Source organism: Garra rufa, chromosome 18, assembly GCF_049309525.1.
Source record: "Garra rufa chromosome 18, GarRuf1.0, whole genome shotgun sequence".
Classification (NCBI taxonomy): domain Eukaryota; kingdom Metazoa; phylum Chordata; class Actinopteri; order Cypriniformes; family Cyprinidae; genus Garra; species Garra rufa.
This window is the reverse complement of record NC_133378.1, coordinates 12,173,111-12,181,178: the sequence shown is the minus strand read 5'-3', so window position 1 is coordinate 12,181,178 and position 8,068 is coordinate 12,173,111.

The window sequence follows — 8,068 nt, the reverse complement described above, 5'->3', positions numbered from 1 at the left end:
TGTCTCTATATATCTAACTGGATGGCTGACTGACTCTATATGTCTGTGTCTATATATCTAACTGGCTGGCTGGCTCTATCTGTCTGTCTGTCTGTGTCTATATATCTAACTGGATGGCTAGCTGGCTGGCTCTATCTTTCTGTCTGCCTGTCAGTCTGTGTCTATATATCTAACTGGATGGCTGGCTGGCTCTATATATCTGTCTGTTTGCCTGTCAGTCTGTGTCTATATATCTAACTGGATGGCTGGCTTTATCTGTCTGTCAGTCTGTGTCTATATATCTAACAGGATGGCTGGTTGTTTGGCTCTATCTGTCTATCTCTGTCAGTCTGTTTCTATATATCTAACAATGGCTGGCTCGCTCTATCTATCTGTCTGTCTGTCAGTCTGTCCATATATATAACTGGCTGGCTGGCTCTATCTATCTGTGTGTCTTTGTCAGTCTGTGTCTATATATCTAACTGGATGGCTGGCTGACTGGCTGGCTGGCTCTATCTATCCATCTGTCTGTCAGTCTGTGTCTGTATATCTAACTTGATGGATGGCTGGCTGGCTCTATCTATCTTTCTGTCTGCCTCTATCTATCTTTCTGTCTGCCTGTCAGTCTGTCTCTATATATCTAACTGGATGGCTGACTGACTCTATCTGTCTGTGTCTTTATGTCTAACTGGCTGGCTGGCTGGCTCTATCTATCTATCTGTCTGTCTGTCTGTCTGTGTCTATATATCTAACTGGATGACTGGCTCTATATATCTGTCTGTTTGCCTGTCAGTCTGTGTCTATATATCTAACTGGATGGCTGTCTGTCTGTCTGTCTGTCTGTCTGTCTGTCTGTCTGTCTGTCTGTCTGTGTCTATATATCTAACTGGATGGCTGGCTGGCTCTATCTGTCTGTCTGTCTGTCTGTCTGTGTCTATATATCTAACTGGATGGCTGGCTGGCTCTGTCTGTCTGTCTGTCTGTCTGTCTGTCTGTCTGTGTCTATATATCTAACTGGATGGCTAGCTGGCTGGCTCTATATATCTGTCTGTTTGCCTGTCAGTCTGTGTCTATATATCTAACTGGCTGGCTCTATCTATCTGTCTGTCTGTGTCTTTATATCTAACTGGCTGGCTGGCTCTATCTATCTTTCTGTCTGCCTGTCAGTCTGTGTCTATATATCTAACTGGATGGCTGACTGGCTGACTATCTGTCTGTCTGTATGTCTGTCTGTCTGTCTGTCTGTCTGTGTCTATATATCTAACTGGATGGCTGGCTGGCTCTATCTATCTGTCTGTCACTCTGTGTCTATATATCTAACTGGATGGCTGGCTGGCTCTATCTATCTGTCTGTCTGTCTGTCTCTGTCAGTCTGTGTCTATATTTAACTGGACGGCTGGCTCTATCTGTCTGTCTGTCTATCAGTCTGTGTCTATATATCTAACTGTCTGGCTGGCTCTATCTATCTTTCTGTCTGCCTGTCAGTCTGTGTCTATATGTCTAACTGGATGGCTGACTGGCTGACTCTATCTGTCTGTCTGTCTCTGTCAGTCTGTGTCTATATTTAACTGGACGGCTGGCTCTATCTGTCTGTCTGTCTATCAGTCTGTGTCTATATATCTAACTGTCTGGCTGGCTCTATCTATCTTTCTGTCTGTCTGCCTGTCAGTCTGTGTCTATATGTCTAACTGGATGGCTGGCTGGCTGGCTGGCTCTATCTGTCTGTCTGTCAGTCTGTGTCTATATATCTAACTGGCTGGCTGGCTGGCTCTATCTGTATGTCTGTCTGTCTGTGTCTATATATCTAACTGGCTGGCTGGCTGGCTCTATCTGTCAGTCTGTGTCTATATATCTAACTGGCTGGCTGGCTCTATCTATCTGTCTGTCTGTCTGTCTGTCTGTGTCTATATATCTAACTGGATGACTGGCTGGCTGGCTGGCTCTATCTATCTTTCTGTATGTCTGTCTGTCTGTGTCTATATATCTAACTGGCTGGCTGGCTCTATCTGTCAGTCTGTGTCTATATATCTAACTGTCTGGCTGGCTCTGTCTGTCTGTCTGTCTGTCTGTTTCTATATATCTAACAATGGCTGGCTCGCTCTATCTATCTGTCTGTCTGTCAGTCTGTCCATATATATATAACTGGCTGGCTGGCTCTATCTATCTGTGTGTCTTTGTCAGTCTGTGTCTATATATCTAACTGGATGGCTGGCTGACTGGCTGGCTGGCTCTATCTATCCATCTGTCTGTCAGTCTGTGTCTGTATATCTAACTTGATGGATGGCTGGCTGGCTCTATCTATCTTTCTGTCTGCCTCTATCTATCTTTCTGTCTGCCTGTCAGTCTGTCTCTATATATCTAACTGGATGGCTGACTGACTCTATCTGTCTGTGTCTTTATGTCTAACTGGCTGGCTGGCTGGCTCTATCTATCTGTCTGTCTGTCTGTCTGTCTGTCTGTCTGTCTGTCTGTCTGTCTGTGTCTATATATCTAACTGGATGACTGGCTCTATATATCTGTCTGTTTGCCTGTCAGTCTGTGTCTATATATCTAACTGGATGGCTGGCTGGCTCTATCTGTCTGTCTGACTGTCTGTCTGTCTGTCTGTCTGTCTGTCTGTCTGTCTGTCTGTGTCTATATATCTAACTGGATGGCTGGCTGGCTCTATCTGTCTGTCTGTCTGTCTGTCTGTCTGTCTGTCTGTCTGTCTGTCTGTGTCTATATATCTAACTGGATGGCTGGCTGGCTCTATCTGTCTGTCTGTCTGTCTGTGTCTATATATCTAACTGGATGGCTAGCTGGCTGGCTCTATATATCTGTCTGTTTGCCTGTCAGTCTGTGTCTATATATCTAACTGGCTGGCTCTATCTATCTGTCTGTCTGTGTCTTTATATCTAACTGGCTGGCTGGCTCTATCTATCTTTCTGTCTGCCTGTCAGTCTGTGTCTATATATCTAACTGGATGGCTGACTGGCTGACTATCTGTCTGTCTGTCTGTCTGTATGTCTGTCTGTCTGTCTGTCTGTGTCTATATATCTAACTGGATGGCTGGCTGGCTGGCTGGCTCTATCTATCTGTCTGTCACTCTGTGTCTATATATCTAACTGGATGGCTGGCTGGCTCTATCTATCTGTCTGTCTGTCTGTCTGTCTGTCTGTCTGTCTGTCTGTCTGTCTGTCTGTCTCTGTCAGTCTGTGTCTATATTTAACTGGACGGCTGGCTCTATCTGTCTGTCTGTCTGTCTGTCTGTCTATCAGTCTGTGTCTATATATCTAACTGTCTGGCTGGCTCTATCTATCTTTCTGTCTGCCTGTCAGTCTGTGTCTATATGTCTAACTGGATGGCTGACTGGCTGACTCTATCTGTCTGTCTGTCTCTGTCAGTCTGTGTCTATATTTAACTGGACGGCTGGCTCTATCTGTCTGTCTGTCTATTAGTCTGTGTCTATATATCTAACTGTCTGGCTGGCTCTATCTATCTTTCTGTCTGTCTGCCTGTCAGTCTGTGTCTATATGTCTAACTGGATGGCTGACTCTATCTATCTGTCTGTCTGTCTGTCTGTGTCTATATATCTAACTGGATGGCTGGCTGGCTGGCTGGCTCTATCTATCTGTCTGTCTGTCAGTCTGTGTCTATATGTCTAACTGGATGGCTGACTCTATCTATCTGTCTGTCTGTCTGTCTGTCTGTCTGTGTCTATATATCTAACTGGATGGCTGGCTGGCTGGCTGGCTCTATCTATCTGTCTGTCTGTCAGTCTGTGTCTATATATCTAACTGGCTGGCTGGCTGGCTCTATCTGTATGTCTGTCTGTCTGTGTCTATATATCTAACTGGCTGGCTGGCTGGCTGGCTCTATCTGTCAGTCTGTGTCTATATATCTAACTGGCTGGCTGCCTCTATCTATCTATCTGTCTGTCTGTCTGTCTGGCTGGCTGGCTGGCTCTATCTATCTTTCTGTATGTCTGTCTGTCTGTGTCTATATATCTAACTGGCTGGCTGGCTGGCTCTATCTGTCAGTCTGTGTCTATATATCTAACTGTCTGGCTGGCTCTGTCTGTCTGTCTGTGTCTATATATCTAACTGGATGGCTGGCTGGCTCTATCTGTCTGTCTGTCTGTCAGTCTGTGTCTATATATCTAACTGGCTGGCTGGCTCTATCTTTCTATCTATCTATCTGTCTGTCTGTCTGTCTGTCTGTCTGTGTCTATATATCTAACTGGATGGCTGGCTGGCTCTATCTATCTGTCAGTCTGTGTCTTTATCTATCTCTATACCTGTCTGTCTCTCTGCATGTATCTATATATCTAAATCTATCTGTCTGTCTGTATGTCTACATCTGTCTATATCTGTCTTTAATTTCTATACAGAAATTAAAATGTCTACAAAAAAATTAGAATATCTTGGAAAAGTTTTGTCTCTCTGTCTGTATCTATATATCTAAATGGCTGGCTAAATCTAGCTAAATAATCTATCTATCTGTGGATCTGACTGCATCTATCTATATAACTGGCTGGATAAATCTGTCTGTCTGTCTACATCTGTCTATCTATCTGTCTGTCTGTCTATATCATAATGTCAAAATCATAATGTCTATAACATATCTATCTATGATCTATCTGTCTGCCTAGTCTAGATCTGTCTGTCTGGATCTATCTATATATCTAACCAGCTGGCTAAATCTGTCTATCTAGCTTGGGAGATAGTTGTCACATGGACAGACAGACCAGACCCAGCCATAAAGCCTTGTAAGTCCTTCAAAGTTGCCCTTGGCCTCCTGGTAGCTTCTCTTAACAATGTCCTCCTGGCTCTGTCACCCACTTTGGATGGGCCGGCCTGATCTATCTGTCTGTGTGCCTGTCTATCTGTCAGTCTGTATCTGTCTATACAGTGCCTATAGAAAATCATTATACCTGTTTGAAATAGTTACTTTTTTTTGCCAAACAGCTTGAAATCAAAAAACTTCTCCAGCTTTATTTGCAATTTTGGTCTTACAATATCAAACCAATAAAAGAAAAAAACACATTTCTGCATATTAATACAAAAAAGAAAAAAAAAAGAAGCTTTGCACACCTTGATTGGAAAATATTTGTCCATTCTTCTTTGCAGAATAGCTAAAGTTCAGTCAAACTCTGTAATGGACTGCTCTCTTTAAATCCATCCACAGATTTTCAATTGGATTTAAGTCAGGACTCTGAATTGGCCACTAAAGGACATTCAACGTCTTATCCTTAAGCCATTTAATTGTTGTTCATTGTCATGCTGGAAGGTGAATGACCTGCCCATCTTCAGCTGTCTAGCAGAGGGACACTTGGATGTCCCAGCAGAAGAGAAACACCCCCACAACAAAATGCTGCCACCACCATGCTTCACAGTAGTGTGTTTTGGGTGGTGTGCTGTGTATGCTTTTCGCCAAACATAGCGCTTCGAGTTCAGTCCAAAAAGGTCCATTTTGGACTCTTTTAAATGTGTTCTTGCATAGCACAAACGAGAAAGGCTTCTTTCCTGCCAGCCATAAAGCCTTGTAAGTCCTTCAAAGTTGCCTTTGACTTCCTAGTAGCTTCTCTTATCAATGTCCTCATGGCTCTGCCATCCACTTTGGATGGATAGCCTGATCTAGGCAATGTGCTGGTGGTGCCATACGCTTTACACTTTTTAGTGATGCTCTGAACAGTAGGGATAGCTAAAGCCCTTGATTTTTTTTTATCCTTCTCCTAACTTGTGCCTTTCTACAACTTTATCCCAGAGGTCTTTTAAAAGCACTTTCCCAACCATGGTGAATTTGCCGTACCATGCACTACTAACAGTGTAATCTTCAAAAAAACAGCTTGTTTTATTCTGAAGTAATCAACACCGCTACTACTGTTGTCAGGTGGGGCAATTATCTTTTAGTTAAATTGTAATGAATGAATGTAAACAGATGGTGTATGTTTACAGTCATATAATCAGTGTAATAATTGAGTTTTAACTCTTTAATGTGTTGCAAATGTGACACACTCTGCTGCCAATGGGGTGATGAAGCTGCTGATGAAATATTTCTCAGGTTGATACTCTGTTATTTCACGCCCTGCCTAAATGAAAAAACCAGATATACAAACTTTCACCAAACGTGTGTGGTTGAGTAATGATATCATCGGTAGTCATGTTCACGTGTGACTGTTGAGTAGTGATTTCAGAAGTGACTTATGTTTGGTCTTCATGAGTTTGTTAATCCATGCATGTTCTCTCATTAGGACACAGTGAGATGTAGCCCTCTATAGCTTCATCCACTGGTGAAAATGAATGGTTTATACATCCAAATGTATATTAAGTATTTGTGGTTTTATTTTTGTAAAAAACAGGGTTACTTGCCACCAGTGCCATCTCAGTGAAAACACCCCTTGGTTGGTATGTAGTAGGTAGTTTGCCCAATAGCTGTGTGTCATCTTCCTTCAGAAGAATTATTCTTAGATTACATCGACACTCCATGCATTAACTTTCAAGAAGAAACATCAAGAAGTCATCCTGTAAAACCAGTTCCCATGCAGTTGTCACACCCCTACATATAATGCTAAAAGCTAGAAACTTGTTCAATGCTAAACGAAACGCTAAGTGAGTCGGAACGTCGCTCAGTCACTCACATGAGTTTACAGGTATTTATAGTACAGAGACAGGCATAAACAGGACTGACATTTTTACAAACAGTACAGAACTGCAACCAGGTAAGAAACACACTTTATCATTATATGAAGGGAACTCAACTGAAAAGATTTTTGTTTTAAAACAGATTCAGAAAGCTGCAATGTAGAATGCTAATTAGTTAACAACAAATGGTCACCATTAGTGCTGTGTTTCACTAATGCCTTAGTACAACACTGGGGTTTTGGTGAAAGCTACAGTTAGCGGAGTCAGTTTTCGTAAAATTTTGTTTGGTGAATTAACTTGAAATATGAATATCTGGAAACTAATCATATTCTGAATGTCCAAAGACAAAGTGTTTTTTTTTGTTTTGTTTTGTTGTTTTTTTTTGGTTTATTTCCTGAAAGTCTCTGATGCTAAATAAGGCTACATTTATTTGATAAGATCATTTAAAAAAGTAATATTGTGAAATATTATGACAGTTTAAAATAATTGCTTTCTTTTTGAATATACACTACCGGTCAAAAGTTTAGGGTCAGTAAGAGTTGTAATGTTTTTAAAGAAAGTCTCTTATGCTCATCAGTGCTGCATTTATTTAATCAAAAATATAGAAAAAAACTTTAATATTGTGAAATGTTATTACAATATAAAATAATGGTTTCTATTGTAATATACTTTAAAATTTAATTTTATTCCTGTGATGCAAAGCTGAATTTTCATCAGCCATTACTTCAGGTTTAAGTGTCACATGATCCTTCAGAAATCATTCTAATATACTGATTTATTAGCATGGTCTATATTGGATCTATATTGGATTATATATTGCAACAGTTGCCCTGCAAAGTATTTATTTAGAAATTGTGATATTTTTCAGGAATCTTTGATGAAAGAAAAGCTCAAAAGAACAGCATTTATTCAAAATATAAATATTTTCTAACAATGTAAGTATTTGCTATCACTTTTTATCAATTTAACACACACTTGGTGAATAAAAGTAATAATTTCTTTCAAAAAAAAAGAAGAAGAAGAAAATGTATTGACCCCAAACTTTTGACCGGTATTGTATGTTAAATAATATTAATTCTTAATATAATTAATATTATTGTAATAGAAATGGTGATACATTTTTTATTGTACTTTGAAGAATATAAAATTCAAAAGAATAGCATTTATTTGAAATATAAATGTTTTGTAACATTATAAATGAATAAATAGCCCCAATGTTTTGAACAGATTAATTGAAGTAGAGACTACTAATACTAATCTTGGTTTAATTTGCAAAAATAACTAGCTGACAGTACAATATCACACTTATTACACTAATACTCACCAAATAAATTAATATAATTTGAGTGTGAAAAAAGGGATTACGTCAACAGTACTTTTTAAGTAGCTGTTGAGTACGTGAAAGAAATGCTACTCATAAATATCATGTTATAAAACAAACAGCTAAATTGATTTGAGTCAGATGT